At 52.6% G+C, this 22,272-nt stretch overlaps 1 long non-coding RNA gene across 1 annotated transcript in view; it reads right to left on the bottom strand.

Annotated features, from left to right (window-relative positions):
- The window catches only part of LOC132664560 (uncharacterized), a 36,280-nt gene extending 14,248 nt beyond the window's left edge, over positions 1-22,032 (bottom strand). The window contains exons 1-2 of the long non-coding RNA XR_009603785.3: positions 21,421-22,032; positions 20,399-20,516 (exon numbers count right to left, since the gene is read on the bottom strand). This is a non-coding gene — a long non-coding RNA (uncharacterized LOC132664560). The remainder of the gene's footprint in view (positions 1-20,398; positions 20,517-21,420) is intronic.
- Positions 22,033-22,272: the final 240 nt, after the last annotated feature.

Raw genomic sequence — 22,272 nt, 5'->3', positions numbered from 1 at the left:
AGGAAGGAAGGAAGGAAGGAAGGAAGAGACAGAGAGAGAGAAAGAGAGAGAAAGAAAGAGAAAGCAAGCAAGCAAGCAAGCAAGCAAGCAAGCAAGCTTTGCTTAAACTAAGGTCATGAAGATTTACTCCTATATTTCATTCTAAGACTTTTAGAGTTCCAACTCTTATATTTAAGTCTATCATCCACTTTGAGACAATTCTTATGTAGGATGTGAACAATGGGATACAACTTCCTACCTTTGCGTGTCGACATCCACTTGCCCCAGCATCTTTCATTGAAAAGAAAATTCTTTCCTCACCAAAGCATCTTAGAACACTTGTTGACAATCCGTTGACCAAAAATGTGAGGATTTAACTGTGGGCTCTCACTTCTATCCTTGTTTATCTTTGTACCAGAACCACTTTGTCTTAAATTCTACAGGTTTGTAGTGTTGAGGAATTAGACAAGCCCAGTAGGCTGAGGTGTCTCAAATGACTTGGGAGCCTCCAATGTGCAAACCAAAACCTATGGTACAGCCAGTACACTCAAGTCCAAGAAAATGAAACCAAAGAACAACTGATCGCAGTCCACTAGACGTTCCCAAATGCGGCAACTGCTCAAGCTATTGCCAGTCACATAACTTGCTTGCTCTCTTCCATGTCTTCTCTGTAAAAACCCCTCCCTTAGCTCCTGTCCAACCACTTTCTGTGGGGTGCCCCACCCAATTGGAATTGATGTTTGCTCAAAGAAACTCTTGAAAATTTTAATGTGCCTCAGTTTATCTTTCAACGGCAGCAACCTTTGAAATTGAGAAATGTGAGTTATCTAACTTTGTTCTTTTTTTTTTTTTTTTCTACTTTGTTTTGGCTGTGTTGGATCCCTTGAATTTCCATATCGATTTTACCATCAGCTTGTCAATGTCTGTAGCAAAGTCAGCTGGGATTGTGTTGAATGTATAGATTGATTTGAGGTGCGTTGCCATGTTAACAATATTAACTCTTCTGATCCTTGAATGTAGATTCTCTTCCCATATGTTTAGGTTTTCTTTGATTCCTTTCAACAATATTTTGTAGTTCTCGGAGTGTAAGTTTTGTACTGATTTTGTCAAATTTATTCCTAGGTAGTTTATCCTTTTTGATGCTATCGTACATGGAATTGCTTTCCTAATTTCATTTCTGGAATGCTCATGGCTAGTGTAGAGAAACGCAGGCTTCCCCCACTATCTGCAAGCAGAGTGTTCCAATGAAAACCTTCAGTAAGCCAAAATGGTGCAAAGCAAGGAAGCGATCACCATTAATTTATATGGAAAAACTTCAGAGCATCCCCAGACCCCAAAAACAACCCTCCTGGGCTTTTCTGATCACTTAGGACCCATGTTGCTAAAGAAAGCCCAAAGTAAATGGAGATGAAGCACTGATACAGACACAGGTCAAAGCTCTGGGGCTTGATGCAGAAATACTTAGTGTAGTTCCCGGGAACAGTGCTGGCTGGTGCCGCTCTCAGAGTTCGGGGTGGCCTGCCTCCATAGCGGCTTGCTGCTTTTTCATAAAAGTGAAAATCCTCTTGAGCTTTCTTTCCGTTACCAAAATCCGTACCAATGTAGGTCTTTCATGAAAGCAAAGTGGTGTACTGTGAGCTTTTGAAAAGCGAGGGATACCTGTGCAATCAATCTTTTATATTAATCATACACTAGGCAAACCTGAAGCCCTTTATTACTTCTTATAGTTTTTTAGTGGATTAATTAGGATTTTTATTTCCAAGTCATGTCATCTGCCAAAAGAGATGGTTTTCTATCTTTCTTTGCAATCTTTTCCTTTTTCTTTTTTTTTTTTTTTTCTCCTAATTATCCTTGCTAGAGCCTCCAATACTATGTTGAATAGAAATGGTACAAATAGACACCCTTGTCTTGTTTCTGGTCGTGAGGGGAACACTTTCACCTTTCACCATTAAGTATGTTCGCTCTGGGTTTTTTTGTAGATGACAAAAGTCTATTTCCAGTTTGTTGAGTGTTTTGATAATGAAGGGGTTTGGGCTTTTGTCAAATGCTTTTTCTGCATCTATTAAAGATGACTGCGTGGGTTTTGTCCACCAAATTGTCTCCAGATGTTGACAAATGTCCCCGGAGGGGCAGGGGGCAGAAATCAACCCCAACTGAGAACCAGTGCCTCCGAAGACAACGGTGAGAATTCATTGTTAGGGCGCCCACTGTCTACTCCACCATCTGGGACATAATAGACACACAGTGGAAAGTAGGCTATTTTGACGATTATCCTTCCCCGGGATGCTAGGCAGGGCCTGGAGGGAAGTGTGTGTTTAATCAGGAGCTGCCCAGCCTGCCTGAGGGGGCTCCTTCGGGCCTTCGGCTATAGAAGCCTCACTGCTAGCCCAGATGACTCCAGACCCTGGATGACTCCAGACCCAGTGGAGACAAGTGGATTCGACCACCCACCGTGGCTTTCCGTTAAGGCCAAATTCTGCCAGGTCCTCCCCAAGGCCTGTTAAGAAAAAACCGAGACGGGCACTGCATCTTTGTGAGGCCACTGTTGGCTCAACAGCCCTTAGCTCTGGCCTGCCCTGGTGTTGGCTCAAAGGGGCTGGCTGATGGGCTCAACCCTGATGCTTGCAGTGTCCTTCACTGGGAAGGGCTGGACCCCCGAGCATGGCAGCAAGAAAGCTCGGAGGCGGAATTTATCCAAACCTTAGATGCCGGGTGCTTTAAATGCAGCATCGCTGGTCCTCAAAGCAACCTTCGGAGGGGCCATTTATGACCGTTTTATTGATAAAAAAAAACTGAGGATCCTGGAGGCCAGGTGAGGCCATAACAATAAATGACAGTGTGGGTAGTTAGAACCGACAGCCTTAATCCAACGCCTATAACATAACCACCACTCAACCACGTTGAATCACATGCACACACACACGCCACACCATATACTATGTAGGCACCCACACCACACAGCACATGCACACACAGACACACATCGCACCCCCCCACACACACACACACGCTGCATACATCACGTTCGCACATGCGCGCGCACATCTGCCGCTTCCCGGAAGTCTCTAACTCACGTCTTCTTGAGAGGCAGACCGGACAGGGTGTCCAGGCATCTCATGTTTAAACGGTGGCATTTGCAGACCTCTGTGTTCACCTACAGGTGCTCCCCCTCTGAATCCCTGTGTCTGACTCCGAACAGGTGCGTCCTGGGCCAGGGGAGAAGCAGGGGGCTCAGTCGGTCTCTGAGCAGGGGAGGCGCGAGCCAGGAAGGGAGGGCAGCTGCATGCACGGGACAGAGATGGGAAAGGGCAAGTGGCCGTCCGCTCACTCCTGCAGTCCTCTGCCTACATCGATATTCGTTGAACGCCCACCATACCCTGGGGGTGCAGAGTAAGAGAAGACAAAGCCTCTGCCCTCGGGGAGCTCTTGGGACGATGGGGACCCAGATGCCACAACTCAGCAGGAGACGATCTTCCAGGGTGACCGTGCGCCCGCACTGTTCCAGCACGTGCCCAGCAGAGTCAGGGCTTTCCTCCCCACCAGCTCACGGGGCAGTGCCCGGGGCTCACGAGGCAGTGCCCGGGCACCTTGCGGTTGCACCTCGCCTCTGCCAGGGGCCCCCGGGCCCACACGCCAAGCCCCGCAGGCATCTGGTGGAAAGGGTCACAGTCGTGTGCCCGGTGCTTCCTTTCCAAGGCCTGGCACGCGGCAGGTAGCAGCCGCTGAAGCATTTCACGCGGGAAAGAGAACCGGTCCCAGCTGGAAAGGGGGCTCTGCCCACAGGGTGGAGGGTGGGTTACAAGAGTCCACACTGCCGGCAATGAGGCAGGCAGAGAAAGTGCTGCTCGTCGGGGCGGACTTGGGCAGTGGGTGTGCGCAAGGGCAGGGCTGTTTTAGAGAGATCTCTGGGGGTCGGAGGGCAAGCAGCCTGGTCTCTCCTGGAGGCAAAGGCCGCGTGCTCTGTGCCCCTGTGACTGAGGTTCTCTGCTTTCGGAGAGGACGGAAGGAAGGAGTAATCAAACGTGCAGCTTTGCCTCTCTCTCTCTCTCTCTCTCTCTCGGAAATCAATAGAAATGGACGCACCCAAGCGTGGGTGACTGCACGAATGGAGAGACGAGTTACAGGTGCTTCAGTGTCAGAGCTAAAAACGATATTAAAGGGCACCGGGTCCCAGGCTTCCCCACCGAGCCCCCTTGCCTGCTCACACCCGGCAGCTTGGCATTTATCTGTTGCCCGGGAGCCCGTGGTGTGAGCAAACTGCTTAGAAGGGGTTTTAGTAACGCATAGGTCCTCTGACCTTCTCGTCCCACGAAGAGATCACGCGACCCGAAGCACCCCGGGCCACGCACGTATTCAAATCGACCTGTTTCTAAGGAACACCCCGGCCCGACTCTGTGCTGACTGTCAGGCTGGGGGCTGCAGTGAGGCGGTGGTGAATAACACATCTCCCCTGTCCTCCCGGATCCTGCAGCCCAGTCGAAGATCTGGAATGCGTGGACCCATAACTAGGACGCGGGAAGCAAGCGGCAAGAGGTTTCGTAACAAAAGCCAATGCTCGTAATGGGCGTAAAACGATTCGGTTCCTGTTCTGATGCTTTGCCTCGCACCAGCGTGCAGCGGAATGTTATTTCCACCCTTTTTTTGCTGCTCAGGAAAATGAGACTCTTATCTGAGATTTTGGAGGTCTCGGTGATGGAGCTGAGGTGGGACCCAGGGAACCCAGCCCCGGGGCCTGTTTCTGTGATCAGTGGGCTTTCCCACTACATGGCAAGCTGACGTTTACGTTTACAGAACGCTCGTTCTGTGCCAACCACACTTCCGCACGTACCCTCTTCAAGGTCCCTCTAGGAGGGAAAGTAGCAGTACAGCCTCGTGAGTTGCGGTCCCGCTTCACGGGACCAGTTTCCAGTTCCAGCACTCATGAGGCATGTACCACTGGCCAAGTCTGTAACCTCCCCGTGCCTCAGTTGTCTCATCTGTAGTAAGGGAATAATAACACGCCAACGCTGAAGACTATTGCAAAGATCAAGTGAGTTAAGGCACGCGCGGCAGGTACAGAGGGCGAGTTTTTGTCACGGAGGGGAGAGCGAGCCTGACAAGGGCTGATTGAATTACCGCCGTTTTACAGCGGGCAGGTGGCGAAGCCTACATTTCTGCTCGGCTACAATACTATGGTTTTAACCCATCTTGCAGACCAGAAGCCCATCTAATGGATGAGTGAGTGAGCGAGCGAGCGAGCGAGTGAACGAAGAAGCTAAAAATAATTAGTTGGCAACCCTTACGGCCTGGACGATTTCACATTTGTTACTCCCCTTGACAATTAACTGCGTGAAGGTTAAGCGCGAGCATCCCTTTCAGAGATGAAAAAAAACAGAGAGAGAGAGAAAAAAAACAGACTGAGAAAAGAAAATCGCCCAAAGTCATGACAACCATCCCACCCCCCCCCACCTCAGTGGAAAGACTAGGATTCGATCCTGGGTCCTTGACGCCAAGATTGATGTTTCTTTCTTTCTTTCTTTTTTTTTTTTATTTTTTTTAATGTTTATTTATTTTTGAGACAGAGAGAGACAGAGCATGAGCAGGGGAGGGTCAGAGAGAGAGGGAGACACAGAATCTGAAACAGGCTCCGGGCTCCAAGCTGTCAGCACAGAGCCTGACGTAGGGCTCGAACTCACGGACCATGAGATCATGACCTGAGCCGAAGTCGGCCGCTTAACTGACTGAGCCACCCAGGCGCCCCTGATGTTTCTTTCTTGTACCAGACTAATCCAAGGACTGGAGTAAACCCAAAATGGATGATTCCATCTGCAAAACTCCATTCGAAGCCGTTAGACCAGGGAGGATTCCAGAGGTTATGTCCTGCCTGTGTTGATTTCCGATCAGAATGTGGGCCTTCGGGCACCTGAATTCGCTCTCATTTCCTATCCAATGAGCACAGTAACAGCCACATGACAGCACTTTGGGGAAGACCGGTCCGGGAACACCATCCGACCGGCCCTGCCCGGGACAGCGTGTGGCCACCGCCAAAACTGCAACGTCGCTCTCGTGTTTCACAGTTTATAAGCTCAGATCCACGAGAAGCACCATAGAAACCATCTCTCCCACATCCCCACCCCTTCAACATCACAAGGGGACTCAGTCACGGTCTCCTTCCAGCCCCTCAGGACCCCGTAAGGTAGGAAGAATCAGGGATTCTTTCCGCCCATCCCACACGAGCAAGCTGAGACTCCGTGCAATCTTAGCGGGGTCCTACCCGGCCAGAGGCAGTTCGCCCCGGGGCCCGATGCTGGAAAGGGGGCGGCTTCAGACAGGCAGGCACACCCAAAACACAAGGTGTTCTGAGTCAGGCTTGCGTGCCCCCGCCAGGGCAACAGGTATCAGATTCTTATCTGAAATTGTGTGCGTTCATCTCTGCGTTTAGGCTTCACGTCATTTGACTTCCAACCATTTAGGGTGAGCAATACATTCTGGGCGGATGGGCATAGGTGGTGAGAGTCATCTGACCTGTTCTGCGGCTCGACGTAACCTGCACAGTCAATGGTGAGGGGAGCCCATCGCAGCGGCCGGTGGCTGGGAAATCAAGCAGGAGCCCATGGCTCCCTCCAGCTCGGATTGTGGAATATTCATCTCCCCCGTTAATGGACCACGGCTGCCAGATCTAGGGAGCCCCGGAGCTGCCCAAGGCGATCTGGTTCCAAGAAAAGCAATTCTGCGTCTGAAGAGTTGGCTCAGCCCTGCCTTGTACCTGGAATTAGGGAAGGCGCTTTTCGGAGGACAGATTTAAGTTGTCCACTGGGGGGGGGGGGGGGGGGGGGCGGGGTTTCTTGAACAGGAGCTCTGCCAATGTCGGCCCATTAAATGGACCGTCCTTAATGCGTCCGCTCGTTCTGGGGGCATTCACCGGCCAGCTGTGCGTTCCGGGCTCTGATGGCGAATCTGAGCGTCCTCTTCTGGAGGATCCCCAAGCCCTGAGCCCCTTCCCACACCAGCCACTGCCCTCCCCTCCATCACCACCAGGCGTGACGGGGAAATGAAAACCACCACAGGGGCCGAGCACTTTCTCTCTCTCCGCACCTGCTCTCCCTCTTGGGTCTCAGACCCTCAGGGGAGAGTGTCGGGAGCTTCCTTTCTTTACACTGTTACACGCGTGACCAAAACATATGGCCAGCCTGTGAAGGTCAAAGACAACAGACACCTCAGAAACCATTCGTCCAGAGGCTCTCGGCCCCCGTGCATGCCATGGACCCCCGTCCACTGCCTGAAACACCTGAGGACCCCTTCCCATAAAATAAAATGCACAGGATCAAAGAGAGGCCAATTATATTGCAATACAGCTGTCAAAGTAGTTTACCAACAAACAGTAATACAGGGGCTCCCCCGGCACCGTATTCTACAACCAGGGCCGGCGGGGGGCGTCTGGGAAGGACCGCCTCCTTGAAGGACTGGATTACCAAGCGGTGAGAGAGTCCCGGGCACTGCCCGCAAAAATAAAAGATGCACTGAAATAAAATAAAGGTGAAATATAAAATGCATGAAATGCATTTACAAAATGAAAATAAAGATGCATTTCTGTTCCCATCCGTATGGGCTGAGCGGTGACCCCCAAAGAGATACATCCACGTCCCAATGTCGGGACCCGGTGCCGGTGACCTTGTTTGGATAAAGAGTCTTTGCAGACGCAGTTAAGCTAGGGATCTCAAGATGAGACCGTCCGGGATCACGTGGGTGGGGCCCTAGACCCAGTGACATGTGTCATTGAGACAGACAGAGGACAACAGTGGAGAAAGGGGGCGACCGCGTCAAGAGGGAGGCGGTGTGACGGCGAGGGAAGTGGTGTGGCCGCCAGCCAAGGAACACCCGAAGCCACCAGGCCCTTGGGGGGAGAGCCACGGGCACACCGCACCCGGATTCCAGGCTTCTCGGCCCAGGACCATGTGAGAAGTTGTGTGCCAGCCAGTGCGTGGTAGTCTGTTACCGCAGTTCTAGGAAACCGAGATGCCATCTAAGGTCATGGACATGTGGTTTCTAGAAGGACCCCCTCTCTCATATAGCTCCGGCATGCATTCATCTACCACATTCCCGTGGGACAGGCACACCGGTTAACACTGCCTCAGTCCCTGCCCTCAGGGAGCTTGCATTCCGAAGTGGGAAGCACAGTGGGCCCCAGAAAATAAACAACGGAATGTTTGATAAACATAATGTCGGCGAGTTATAAGCGCCTCGGAGAAAATGAAACAGGGTGATGCATGACAAGTAACTAAGGAAGTACTCTAGACTGGGTGGTCAGGGGAGGCCTTGCCAAAAAGATGACAATTCAGCCGAGATTTAAATGATAAGAAGCCAAGGACAAAGGTGGAGGGAGGCACGTTCCCACAGAAGGAATGTGCAAAGGCCCTGAGGCTGGGACAAGCTTGGTAAGTTTAATAATGAGGAGAAGGACTGAACAGCTGGGCTGGAGAGCAGGGCAGGGGAAGATCACTGGGCCTTAGTCTGGGTCCTAATGGATGCTGACGTGGGGATTAGCACACGGCAGGGTTACTGGGACCACAGCTTGGAAGGGAAGCGGGATTTTAGGAGAGGGGCCTAAATCCCAAAAGGCCACAGTGGGCCCTGTAGGGAGCTCTGGAGCTGGGACGCACCCGCGGAGTTGTTGTGTCTCCAGGCCAGGTGGCCAGGGCTGATGTCCTGCACGGACCAGCTGCCAGCTGCTGACTGATCCCAGGGAGGGGAGTGTGGCCACGGCTGAGCCACAAGCTGCCAGCACTCCCGGCAGCTGGGGGACAGTGACTTGCTTCTGCGGGAGGCTCAGACACCACAGCAAGGAGTTTGGGCTTAACAGCTTCACGTGTGTGGAAAATAAAGCTCAGAGAGGGCAATGAGCTTTTCTGATATCACACAGCAGGCTGGAGACCAAGCCGGGTTTAAGTGCCTCGCTTCCTGAAAATGATTCCTTCCCCCTCTCGTCCTCAGGCCATAATATAATATTTTGCTCCACAATCTGATGCTCAGAGCTTCCCAAGGCAAGGCCCCTTCTCTGCGTGCAATTAGCTGCGTCCGAGGAATTGTGCTGATCAGCCTCTCCTTTCGACCCCTTTGATAAAAAATCACCCGGAGACAGATAACCGGGCCTGGGTGATTTCTTTCTCTTCTGCAGATAACACCCTCCTGGGGCCTGAGGCACCTTCTCCAAGGAGAAACGACATCCTCCGCACCTTTCGGATTCCAGGCCACCCAGCGATGGCCAGTGGATCCCAGTAATGCTGTCGTTGTCATAAACTCGAGGGCAGCCAGCGGGCACGAGCCGGTGCCTCGAAGAGCCTGGAAGCAGGGCAGACGGGAGTTAAGCAGTCCCCGAGAAAGGCCATGTCAGAGCTCACCTCCGCTTTCCAGAACATCTTGATTCTTCCAACTCATTCCTTGATTCCTCTTTTCAGACAACACACGCATGCTTAGGGTCGGTGTCACCGTCTCGCTCAGGTTCTCGCGAGGCTCTCGGAGGTTGGAGGCACCTTGTGCCGTCCTCCTGCCTCTCTGCCTGCCGGCTGCATTGCCTTGGGTGAGTCACCCAACCTCCTGAGTCACGCCCACGGAACTGAGGCGACAACTCTGGCTCACATCTGTCCTGAGGACAAAGGGACGCTGTGCATACGTGTGCCTCCCAGACTCTAAGCAGGGCGTCCCTTTCTGTAAGAGCCGCAGGAGAGACGGAACGTGAGCTGTCCTAACACGGCACAGGCCGGGGGACGGGTGCGCTCCTGGGATCCCGGCTTCGTGCGGCAGCTGACATCTCTCTGTGTCCAGAAGCGAGTGCGATCCAGCCTTCCCGGAACCTGGTTCTGCCACAGGCTTGCTGCCCGACTCCCGGCAGACGACTTTCCTTCCCTCCAGCTGGTGGCTTCTTCCCCCATAGAACGAAAGCTGTCTGGCCTGTGTGCCTGCAAGGTCCGTGGTTGCAGTCAAGGACTCGAGCCTGGAGAGGTGGCCGCAAGCTTCCTGAGGTCTCCTGAGGCTGACACTTGCTTCCCTTCCAGCCGCCACTGTCTGGTCCAGGGACGCTTGTCAGGGCTCAGGGTCCAGACCACTCCTTCCCAAAGTCCCCGCCCGGAACCCCTCAGGAACGCCAAGGCAAACCACCGGAGCTTGAATTTCCAGCACATCCTTCATTTTCCTACTCAAAAATGCCACCAGCCCCCCTTGCTCTCAGAATCTGAACAAGGACCCCTCCTTGATGTTAGAAGCACATAGCCCGAAGGGGTAAAACGATAGAATTTGGAGCCAGGCTGCCCGGGTTCAAATCCCAGCTCCATTGCTCACCCACAGTGTGATTCGGGGCAAGTTTATCAGCCTCTCTGTGTCATAGTTCACACACCTATAAGATGACGGTGACGGGGGCGCCTGGGGGGCTCAGTCCGTTAAGCGTCCGACTTCGGTTCAGGTCGTGATCTCGCGGTTCGTGAGTTCGAGTCCCGCGTCGGGCTCTGTGCTGACGGCTCGGAGCCTGGAGCCTGTTTCGGATTCTGCGTCTCCCTCTCTGCCCCTCCCCTGCTCTCGCTCTCTCTCTCTCAAAAATAAATAAAGAAAAAAAATTTTAATGAAATTTTAAAAAGATGACGGTGATGAAGGTGGTACTACCCGTTCGTAAGATATTTTGAGCGAACGAAATCAATACACACGTAAAACCATAATGCATGGAGGCCGTTTATTCATAAACCTGCAGCGGCGAACCCATCTGGGATCACTTTTGCTCCATCAGGGCTAAGGTGCCGGAAAGGAGACGGTTGGTAAACAAGAAACGCCGAACACTCTCGCGTGGACCAGCACCCCGCGAAGGCGGGTTTGGGGGTGGGAGACACTTGGTCGCGGGTCTGCAGGGAGATGTGGCCGTCCCCAGCTGTGAGCGGCAAGCAAGCAGTGGGGGATGCTCCGAACGAGGCAGGATCTGCTGAATGCTGGAGACGGGGTCCTGTGGGAGCGGTTCCTGGAACAAACAGGGGTCGACGGGGAGCTGCTTTGCGGTTCGACTGTGACCATTGTCCTCACGGGGGTGACTGTGGCAGGCAGCTTCTCACCAGCCTCAGCCGTCACCGCTCTCCCCTGGTTCCCACTCGGCCGCTTTGTAACCGCATGGTCTCCCGTAGAACAAGGTCACTCCTCTACCCCGGGACACTCCACGGGGGGTGAGGTGGGGGTGACCTCGGCCGTGTCGCTGGCCCAGAGCAGTCACAGGTGCTCTGCGGAATCTTTCCTAACTGCATGCAGGATTCCAGAAGGGGGCTGCGGGCATTCAGATCTGCTCCTTGAGGCCTATACAGGTTGGCACTAAACGTTTGGGAAATGATTTTTCAAGGCATCCCTTTCTTCACTACCTTTTGGCAAGTTGGAATACATTATGGCACAAGCTGGCCTGGGGCAAAGCAGGAGTGTGAATAGATACCCTTTCTGGCCACATCAGGTAACTCCTGTAAAGGGGAGGGGCCGGGCAAGAGTTCTTCTCAGAAGAAGAGACTCCCTGTGGCCTCAGCTTAGCTCGGCTGGTGGGGGAGGGGTGGGGGGGGGGCGTCCAGAGGCCACTGGAAGCAGCAGCGAACGCGCATCAGATCCCATCGACTCCAACACCAGCAGCACGCACCCCCTGCACGTCCCACTGCCTCCCTGATGAGGCCACCCTCATCAGAGGCAGGATCCTTAGGCAAGGATGAGATGTGGGCCTTGGTGGGAGCAGGGACTTCAGAGGAACCCCAGAACATGCTCAAAGCAGGACCTGGCTCCCGCATGCACGTGGCCGCGTGTACGAGGAGTCTCCTTTCCCCTGCTCCAGGCTCGGCGGTGAGACCCACAAGCTCTACCCCTGCCCACACTCTCCTACAAGCTAGCGCACGTCTGCAGTGTGAATGGTGCCCCTTTAGGGCTGGCAACCTTGTGCAGCGTGCAGACCGAGCAACCGTACCTGGCAAGCACGGGTAGAAGCGTTTCCTCCACAAAGATGAGGGTGAGAGCCGTGGAGGAGGATGAGATCAGCGGTCAGAGGAGAAGAGCGCAACGAGGTTCATTCACATGTGGGTCCCCCTTTAATTTATTCAGGTATTGCCCACCGGTTCCATAATTCAAAATCCCACATTGACTTCCTGCGTGAGTCCGAGCTCTGAATCAAGGGCTAGAGTCCCAGACACAACCCCGCCATGTCCTTTTCAGGAGACCGTACGTAGCGTGTAGCACCGGAGAAGGTCTTTTGCAGAGAATATTTGCCAGGCGTGTTTGTGTCCTTGTCCCTCGCTTGCTGTCCTGAAACAAATGTACGAAGAGCTCCTCCACATTCTCACTGACAGAACGCTGCCCGCACTCAGGATGCATCTCCGAGGCGGGTCTCGCAACACCAGCAGATTATCGCCAAAGAGAGGACTCTGGAAAATGTGCCCCTGTGGGTAGTGATTGTGGCTGCTTTGTCCCCCTCGTATCCCTGGGGCCCTAGAACAAGAACCACAGCGTATTTGGCACTCGATGGGCCTTTGTGGAACGAATGGCGGGAAGCTACCTTCTGCTCTGCCGGAGGTTCCAGCCATGAGGAAGGGAAGCCCCGAGCAGGACCAAAGCGGCGCGGCCCGGGAAGGTAGCGTTCCTTCCCCGCAGCTGTGAAAACCTCCCAACCTCCTCCAGGAGGCAGCTTGGAGGCCCCGTCTTCCCTGAGAAAACGCTGGCTTCGTCCGGACCAGAATCTGTGTTTTCCCAGCATCAAGCACGTTTGTGACGCTCCTGGATTCTGTCCGAAATCCCCGAGGAGACGATTCTGCCCGAAATCCCCGAGGAGACGGACCTCGGGATGGGGTTCCCAGCTGCAGCGCCCCTCACTTCAGCTGAGCTGGACAAACGCAGGCAGACTCGCGTCCAGTCCCACGACCCGAGTCCCCGGGAGCCACGCGACTGAGGACGATGATGCGTGTGCAAGACAGATGGGGAGCAGCGTGGGGGAGGACAGGGAACGAGTGACCGTCTGCGAATGAAACGTAGTGGTTACTGGGGTAAAAGATTAACATCCCATATTCTTTTCTTATTTATATTTTTTTTGGAGAGAGAGTGAGAGCGTGCATGACTGGAAGAGAGGGGCAGAGAGAGAGAGAGAGAGAAAGAATCTCAAGCAGGCTCTATGATCAGCGTGGACCTCGCCATGGGTCTTGATCCCACAATCCTGGGACGATGCCCCAAGCCCAAATCAAAATCAGACGCTCCATTGACAGCCACCCGGGCGCCCCCAAATCCCGTATTCTTAATTCATTTGACTCAAGCTGCCCACAAGCCAAACCCCAGCAGCCAGTATCTATACCTGGACACTTCAGTCATTTGAGTCAATACACTTCTTTTTCAAGCCAGAGAAGAGTTGCGTTTTCTGTTTCTTGCAGCCCGAACCGGCTCCGAGGCGGCAGGCGGACGCTTCTCACCTGGATGAGACCGACTGTTGGCTGATTGTCTCCTTGCTGTTGCCTTTGACCTTGTCTTACTCTTTGAGATGCAGCCCTGAGTGATGACCCCATAGGACCAGTATCACGTATGAGCCCACGCTTTGCAGGGGGGACGGAGGGCATCTCAATGTACAGTCTCCAAATGAGGAAGTGTTTTCCAAAAAGGAATTCAGTTCGCTGTCAGCCAACGTGACCGTTAAAATAAAAAGATTACTAAAGGCGCGCCTGAGTGGCTCAGTCGGTTGAGCGTCCGACTTCGGCTCGGGTCACGGTCTCGCGGTCCGTGAGTTCGAGGCCCGCGTCGGGCTCTGTGCTGACAGCTCAGAGCCTGGAGCCTGCTTTCAGTTCTGTGTCTCCCTCTCTCTCCGCCCCTCCCCGATTTGTGCTCTGTCTCTCTCTCTCTGAAAAATGAGTAAACATTTCAAAAGAATTGTTTTTAATTATTGCAACAGAATGGACAAATCTGGCTTCCACTCCTGACCCTTCCAGACTGCCCTTCCCTACAGTAGGTACAGCCAATCTTTGCCCCCTCTCAGCTTGGACACAGAGGCGTCTGTTGACTTATCTGCTGAGTCTCCCTGTGCATACAGCGTCTGCTTCATATCTGAGTCCCCTTTCTGGCAATGCCCTCCAGCTATTCCTGCCAGGCCGTGCACATTCCTAGTCCCAGGAATGTGCCTCTTATCGCCGCCCGGTCCATCAGTCAAGGCTAACAGCAACAGCGGCTTTCCTGGATAACCAGGGTCTGGTGCAATCCCCCGGGGGAAGCAGATGAGCCGTGGGCCTCGCGCCCTTCTGTTTCTAAGCTCAGGGCTCATCGTCGCTGGAGATCCAGGTTTTCTGAGGCAAACGCTCGAGGGCCCTGCGGCCCAGCGTGCAGAAGGCCCAGCAGCGAAGCTTCTTGGTCTGAGCGGTGGCTCTGCCTTGTGCCCTCTGGACTCGAAGTGTCCCGCGTGCCACCTCCCTCCAAGTTCCTTGTGCCACTCGGACCCTGCACGGGGACACCTAACCCGGATGCTGACCTCGGAGCTCTGTGAGGCCTCCGGACAGCCTCTTCCTCCCCCTGGGTTTCTCTCTACCTGCCCAGCCACTTCCTATCCAAGGTAGGCGTCCCGTCCACAATCGCCCCGGCACGCGCCCTTTCTGCCTCTGCTGGCGCACGCGCAGGGACAGGGCGCTCCCTTGCTCACCGGCGGCCTGTTCCATCACGGGAGGTCTCTAAAGCTGCGGCCTCCAGGGGTGCACGCTGAGCAGAGGTCGGCACAGTACGATCTCCATTCCCTCCACGGCCACGTCTTCCCCGAGGGCTCCGAGTGTGGCTGCGAGGGCCCGGGTCACGCCTGTCCTTCCACAAACAAAGCCTCAGACGGTGGGTGCCTGATCCGTCTCCCAGCCAGGCCTCTCCCATCTGTTATAAGGGCAATAGACCTTTTTTTTTTTTAAGCCCGCATATGGGGTTTGACATTGATCCCTGTGAAATCCCGGGGACGTTCTTGTTCACGGAGTTTGTTTTTGCTCTTCTTTGGGGCTGTCCGTTGACAGACAGACGGAGGCCGCAGAGAGAGGGTTTGGGATTCCCAAAGAGAATGGCCACCCCACTCCCGTGGTGCCGCGTGCGGCGGGAGTCAGACGGACCTGGCTTTACGGCTTGTTGCAGTTTAGTGGCTGGGTGACCTCGGGAAGCTTTCTTCGACTGTCTGAGCCTCCATTTCCTCAACTTAACATCTACTTGTTTTGTGAACGCTCTGAGGGTTCGGTCAATGAAGGCACAGTCTCTGAAGGACTTTCCGCCTTGCCGGGCTCGGGGCGAGTGACCACCCAAAGGCTGTCATTATCCCGTGTGTGATCTCCTGGAGAGGATTGCGGGCGTGTGAAAATACTTTGCCAAGCTCCGTAAGCCTTGCCCTTCTGGACGCCACTGCCCCAGCGTGGTCTCCCTGAGGAAAGTGAGCGGGAGGTAGGCGAGGAGCTTGGACCCCGGGCCCTGGTGAGCCGCCCGCGACGGAGTCCGTGGGGACACTGAGAGAGCTACGTGGTTTTGTGCTCGTGCCTAGTCTTGCACGCAAGCAAGGAAGCCAAAGCTTCCAAAGGTGAAGGGCTTTGGGACTTGAGGTGTGAGCTTTCGGGCTGCATCTCACGCCAAACAGCCCATCGGCTTGGCCTTTGGACCCAAGCAGACCCAAGTTCAAATTCAAGTCCCACCACAAGACTCAGGTTCTTTTCCCACTTGGATGGGCTCCTTCTATCTCCTCATCTCTGATTCTTCTTTGATGAGTTCTGTGTCCCTCTCTTTATATATATATATAGGTTTAGAGAGAGAGAGCACTCACAAGTGGGGCAGAGGGGCAGAGGGAGTCAAAGAGAGAATGTCAAGCAGGCTCTGCGATCGGCCAACATGGGGTTCGATCTCACAGCCCTGGGACCATGACCTGAGCTGAAATCAAGACTCGGGCACTCGACCGACTGAGCCACCCAGGCGCCCCTCCCTCTGTTTTAAAGAATCCAGTTCAAGCAGCTTCACCCAGAAACTCATGGAGACCCCTCCAAGCAGGCTGGTGGGCTGCTTTCTCTGCTGTCCCCAAACGGCCACCAGCCACACAGAATTGAAAGAGCCTGTTCAATGTCCGTCTTCCTGACCACCTGTGGGCACCTTGCAGGGAGGGACAGGGGTTTATTCGTCTGTGTCTCCAGTGCCTGGACCGACTCCTGAAACCACAAAGTGTGCCGCACATATTTGCCGAGCTAATTACTTAAAACTAAAAACAGAATCAGCGCCAACGGGCCGGGGGTTCAGGACAGTCATGGACTGAAGCAGGAAGGAGAGGGAACAGGAAGCGGGCGATTTCCTGGACCCGGTGGGCCAGGAGGAACCCTGGACCGGGGGACGCCTGCGTTCCAGCCCAGGCCCAGCCTCCCACCGCTTGGCCCTCGCAGAAGTCAGCCCCGCACCTTGGCCTGGATCACGGCCTCCCTCCCCTGCGTAGGGCTGCCCCGGATCATTCCAAGCTCGCATCTGACGCACTCCGTGCACAAAGGCCGTTGCGTCGACTAAGATCAGGCTGTGAAACCCCCACCTTCCTTCTGAGCTCAGGGTCAGGCCTGCTGGCAAGGACAGGGCCAGACTGTCGTCTCCCCAGATGAGACTGTAACTGGCCACACGGTGAAAGACAAAGAAGAGAGCCGTTTCTGAAAAATATACGTGCCTCCCGATCCAGCCTTATTACCGGCGGGTTTTCTGTCTCATTTGTTTGCCTCCGAGTGATTTGAGGCGTTCACTCTGCATCAGCAACACTTACAAGAAATATGAGACGAAATAAATTTGCCACAGACGTTATACACCATGCTGCAGTAATTACAAACCCGCTGTCCTGAAAGCAGCCTGACGGGGCTGAAATACATGAATGCATAATGCTTGGGAGGGGAAGGGAAAAGGAAGAGGAAGAGGGGGCGGGAAGGCGGGAGAGAGTGAAAATGGGTAGCATTTGGCATCAGCGATCTGTGTGCCAAACATCGAGCCAGGCCCCTCACCGGCTCCAGCCCACTTAGTCCTTTCGGGGCTTCCCGTGAAGCAAGCTTGTCGTGAACTCGGGGTTATAGAGGGGAGAGTGAGGCAAACAGCGGGAACACGGGCCAGCAGCGGAGCAGAACTCTGAGACGTGAGTCAAGGTACCCTGCAGAGCCTCCAAAAGGTGCCACACGCAGAGCACCGGGGACTTGCGAGGCGGGAGCAAGGCTGCAGGTTGGGACTTCTGGGAAGTCTGCACACGCAGACCGATGCCCCGTCCACCCCTGCACAGCCCCACAGACCACCAGAGCCTTGGGTCTTTGGACCTTCCTCTCCGTGTCCTCCAATTGGGCCATTTGTGTCCTTCTGTCTTCTCGTTCACTGATGCTTTCTTCTGCCATCTCCAGTCTGTTGTTAACTCTATCCAGTGAACTTTTGGGGTGCCTGGGTGGCGCCTGGGTGGCTCTGTTAAGCATCGGGCTCCTAATCTCAGCTCAGGTCATGATCTCACGGTTTGTGGGTTCGAGCCCCGCGTCGGGCTCTGGGCTGACAGCAGGGAGCCTGTTTGGGATTTTCTCTCTCTTTCTCTCTCTCTCTCTCTGACCCTCCCCCACTCGCTCTCTCTCTCAAAATAAGTACACTTTAAAACAATAAAGAAAATTAGTCTCTTCGGGGAACTTTGGTTTCTATTCATTCTTTTCAGTTCTAGAATTTCCACTCAATTCTTCAGGGTTTACGTTTTTTTGTTAAAACTTTCCGCCTGCTCACTCATTAAAATCTACTTTTCCTTTACATCAACGTATTTACAGGGATCATTTGAAAGTCTTTGCTAAGCATACCTCATACACTATCTTGGGTTTGGGTATCTCTTAACTGTGTTTTGTTTTGTTTCGTTTTTTACTATGGCTTACATTTTCCTGGGTTTTTTTTTTTTTTTAATGTCCACTGAAAATTTTATTGAATATTGAACATTGAGCAAAGGACATTGTACAAACTCTGGCTTCAGTTATCACCCTCTGAAATCCCAAACCATGCAATTACGGGTTAATCATTTGAACTTGCAAGGGCTTGTTTTCACACCTTGTTTGCTCAGATCTGTGGAAAGCTCCAAGGCATTTTCCAAGCCCCTCTAACTTGGCGGGACTCAGACAAGGCAGGTCCATGGCATGGTCCTTACTCTTAAATCATGGTCTGTCTGACGTCAAGGCTAGAGGCTAGGATGTCAAGGGGATTTCCCTACCCTGCAGGGCGAGAACTCCAATTTCTCTAGCCCTGCTTGACCTCTAGTAGCTCTGCTCTGTTCTCAGTGCCATAACAGCTGCTCCATGATAAGGTTTAAGTGCTTTGCCCTGTGCACATACAGCCCAAGTTCAGCCTGAGACTCTCAGGGACTCCTACAACTGACAGGACTCGTTTTCTACATAGGTTGCTCTCCAAATCCCCACCCTGGGGATTCTACCTGCCTCAATCCCTGAACTCTGATCTCTATTTCTTTAGCTCAGTAGGACTACATCTACAGTCCTTTCCTAGAAAAATGCTGGAAGAGGCACTTAGTAAAATGAAAAAAAAATAGACAAAGAAAACACAGGATCCAAAGACAGAGAATTCAACTCAGAAGCGTAAGATGATCAACTGGAAATCCCAGGACAGCCATTGTGTGCCAGCCTGAGAAAGTGATCTGTTCAGATTGAAAGAGAAAGCTCTGGTGATGCAGGAGACAGGTTTCCAGTAACTATAAAAAAAATATAAAACTGAGAGTGTAGAACTGTTTAAGTTTTTGGAGAACTACTGACAAGCGTATGACAGAAGGTAAGAACACCGGAAAAGAAAGCAGTGGGTACACAGAAAATAACCCATAGAAAATCAAGGCAATTATTTTAAAAAAAAATTTTTTTTAATGTTTATTTATTTTTGAGATGGAGAGAGACAGAGCATGAACGGGGGAGGGTCAGAGAGAGGGAGACACAGAATTTAAACAGGCTCCAGGCTCTGAGCTGTCAGCCCAGAGCCCGACGCGGGGCTCGAACTCACAGACCGCGAGATCATGACCTGAGCCGAAGTCGGCCGCTTCACCGACTGAGCCACCCAGGCGCCCCAAATCAAGGCAATTATTAACTCCAGGTAAAACAAAACGTTGAAGTCTACATAACTGCATACTCTTTTGCCTGGTGGGGACCAATATTTACATAGTCATAATTCTATAAACGTTACTTACCAGCTTAACCAAAAATTGTGGATAAATCTTATTAAGGGATGTGAGTGTGGAAAGATATGTAAGGGAGCTATTGTATAAAGCCAAGAGTATGGGTTCTACATTCAGGTAGGTCTGGCTCAAATACTGGCTTCACCACCACCCTACTGGGTCAACTTGGGCAGCTTATTTAAACTTCCTATGCCTCGGTTTTCCTCTCTGTAAAAGGGATACTCTCTCATAAGATTGATATATTAAATAATCTACACAAAGCCCCATATATAGTTAGTTCGTCACATCAAATTCATCTGCTATCTTTCTGTTTGTTCGACTGGAAGGCAACATTCCACTGCATTTCTCAGCTTGACCTCAGGCTGTAAAGACAGGGCCAGTGGAGGGAAGGGAAATTCAATGTTTTGAGACATTGCAAGAACACAGTTTGTTAGTGGTGGAGGCAGAAAGACTTGCTAAGGAAGGAGGTTCCTGCACAGCATTCAGAGACCTCCTGTTCCTCTAAGACGCATTTTCATTTGAAAGTCAGAGGGACAAAAAGGAACTCAGGAAGAGCACAGCTCCCTCCTCATTACGGCATGGGCTGCAAAGTGGCTGGACCATAATCACCAGCCAAGGAACCTCCGTCCCCAAACTCTTCCAGGGCAGAGAGGATGGAGAGGGAATCAAGACACTCACTCTCGAACCACTCCTCTGCTCAGGAGTGACCACGTGGCTTTCGGCAGGTCCCTTCACTCTTGTGTTGCCAGCTGAGCGATGGTGACTTGGGCCTGGTGCCCTTGGAGAATCCATCCACCTGTGGTGTCTGTGATGGGTTTTGAGCTCTTTACTTTCTCTGCCTCAGCTTCCCCTACTCCGACTATTTTTGTATTGTAGGGGAAAGGAGATTTTCCTGACAACCTCCCAAATCACTGGAGGAGTTCATGCTGAGCTGATAGGCCACGAGCTCAAGGCCATCAAGCCCCAAAGCCAGGATTTGTCTCTCTTTCATATTCTCCCTTATGCTGCGGCCATTTGGGGTAGGATTGTCCTGTGGGGCCTTGCTGAACCTTCATCCACACTGCTGGTGGTGTTCAGGTCTCAGGGCCAATCTTGGGGCTTGGATGAAGCGTTTGGTTTCCAGAATAGCGTACCGGGGGCCCACAGGAGACCCAGACCCCATCCGTTTCTCCAGCTCAATTTTCCCAGTGACCCAGCAGTAAAGGATACAAGTTGTTTGCCCGACTATTCTGTGAATAAAACGGGTTTGTCTCCCACCTGGCTCTCTTTCTTGCATATGCGGTTCTCTTGGCCTGGATCTTCAGAGGGCAGGAGAAATGAGTCTTAGGGTCAGAGTACTGTGTCCCCACCTTAAACTCCTCATGAGGTGCAGGAACTCACTGTATAGGTCAATAGAAAGATGCTGACGTCACTACATTGGCGTGCATCCTATCAAATCTCCATGAGTGCTTGTTACATCAAATGGAACACAAAACAAGGAGACGTACCAAGTTCTTAAGAAGCCCGGGGAGAAGCCCACGGCTCTACCTGGCCCAAGGGTAATGGGGAGGTGTTCCGAAGGTAATGACTGACCCCATCCCTGATGTTCACCCTGACATGTCACTTTCGTAATGACCTTCCAATAACAGTGACTCAGTTGAGCAACTCAGGCCCTTTAGAAACGTTTTGACAGTCTCCTGCCTTGGAGAAGCTCAGCAGTTATTAAGACGGCAGCCAGCAGCCCTGCCAAGCGGGCAAGGAGTCCCCGCTGAGGCTATTATAAAAGGAAACCATGGGGGAATGCACTAGAAAAGCTAAAGATTGGATACGGACCCCAGACTGGGGCTCCCTGAGACTTTGATTAAGACAGGCCAAGTTTGTTCTCCCCGCTCTGGAAAACGTGCTTTCTGAGACTCCAGGGCCTAGAGTTCTAAACAAGGAGGCTGTTAAAAGATAGATTAAAAGGCATAAAAATAGTGTAAGATTCCACGGCAGAGTGAGGCCTGTCAGGTCCCGGCTCACAGAGGGGATTGCTTTAAGGCGATGATCAAAATGAGTCACCAGTGTCTGCTCGGATTGTGCTGATGCCTCTTGAAAAGGCAAAAACCGGGACTATTGTTTGTGTCAAAAATACTTCTGAAGAGGCTGCAGAAATCAAAAGGTGCTGATGTGCCAAAGTCGGGAGACTGATAAAGGGGAGAAAGAAAAGTTGGGAGTCTTAACACGTAAGGGCCAACAGGTAAGCAAGAGTGCACTTCGGAGTAAGTTGGGAGAGGGGCCGATGGCGGGAAGAAGGGGACTCATGGCGGCAACGTGTGTGTCCCCGCTCTGTCGCGAGGGAGGCCCTCCCTTTTATGGAGCTCCTACGATGTGCTAAATATCGACCTCGTCACCTTCCCTTGACACTCAGGCAAAAACGATAGTTGCTTGAGGGGGCTGTGTAACCCCTAAGATGTCATTGCCCCTCTCTGAACCTCAGTGTCTTCTTCTGGAAAACGTAGGTAATCATCCATACGTCCCAGGGTGGTTGAGACGTAGGTCGGTTTGCCAGGTCTGTGGTAAGAGTCCCACAGGGTGGGTAGCTATAACAACAGACCTTAATTTTCTCACAGTTCTAGAAGTTGGAAGTCTGAGAGCAGGGAGTCACCAGGGCTGGGGTCTCCTGGGGTCTCTCTCCTGGGCTTGCAAGACGGCCACCTTCCTGTACCCTCACATGGCCTTCCCTCTGCATATTATCTGTGTCTTAATCTCTTCTTACGAGGACGCCACTCGTATTGGATCGGGTCTCACCCACGCGACCTCATTTTATCTGAATTATCTCTTGAAAGTCTTTGTCTCCAGACGCTGTCACATTCTGAGCTCCTGTAGGTTAGGGCTTCTGCACGTCAATCTAGGGGACACGATTCACCCCTTCTCAGGAGTTTAGGTGAGATGTCATGGGTAAAAAGACCAAGCACCTAGGAAGGGTTCGATGTGTCGTCACTGAATGTAATGAAAAATTAATTGTAATAGTGATGACACTTACTGAGAACGTGTTACACCGTGGCCACTGTGGGGAACACACTACCCATGACGCTTGTGCGTTATCGAACTCTTGGCGAACCTGTGACTCAGGTCCTATTCGCATCTCCACTTGATTAATAAAGAAACTG

The sequence above is a fragment of the Panthera onca genome, chromosome F2 (genome assembly GCF_046562875.1).
Source record: "Panthera onca isolate mPanOnc1 chromosome F2, mPanOnc1 haplotype 2, whole genome shotgun sequence".
In the NCBI taxonomy this organism is placed as follows: domain Eukaryota; kingdom Metazoa; phylum Chordata; class Mammalia; order Carnivora; family Felidae; genus Panthera; species Panthera onca.
Note: the sequence above shows the minus strand (reverse complement) of the source record. Positions and strands in the feature narration are given on the sequence as shown.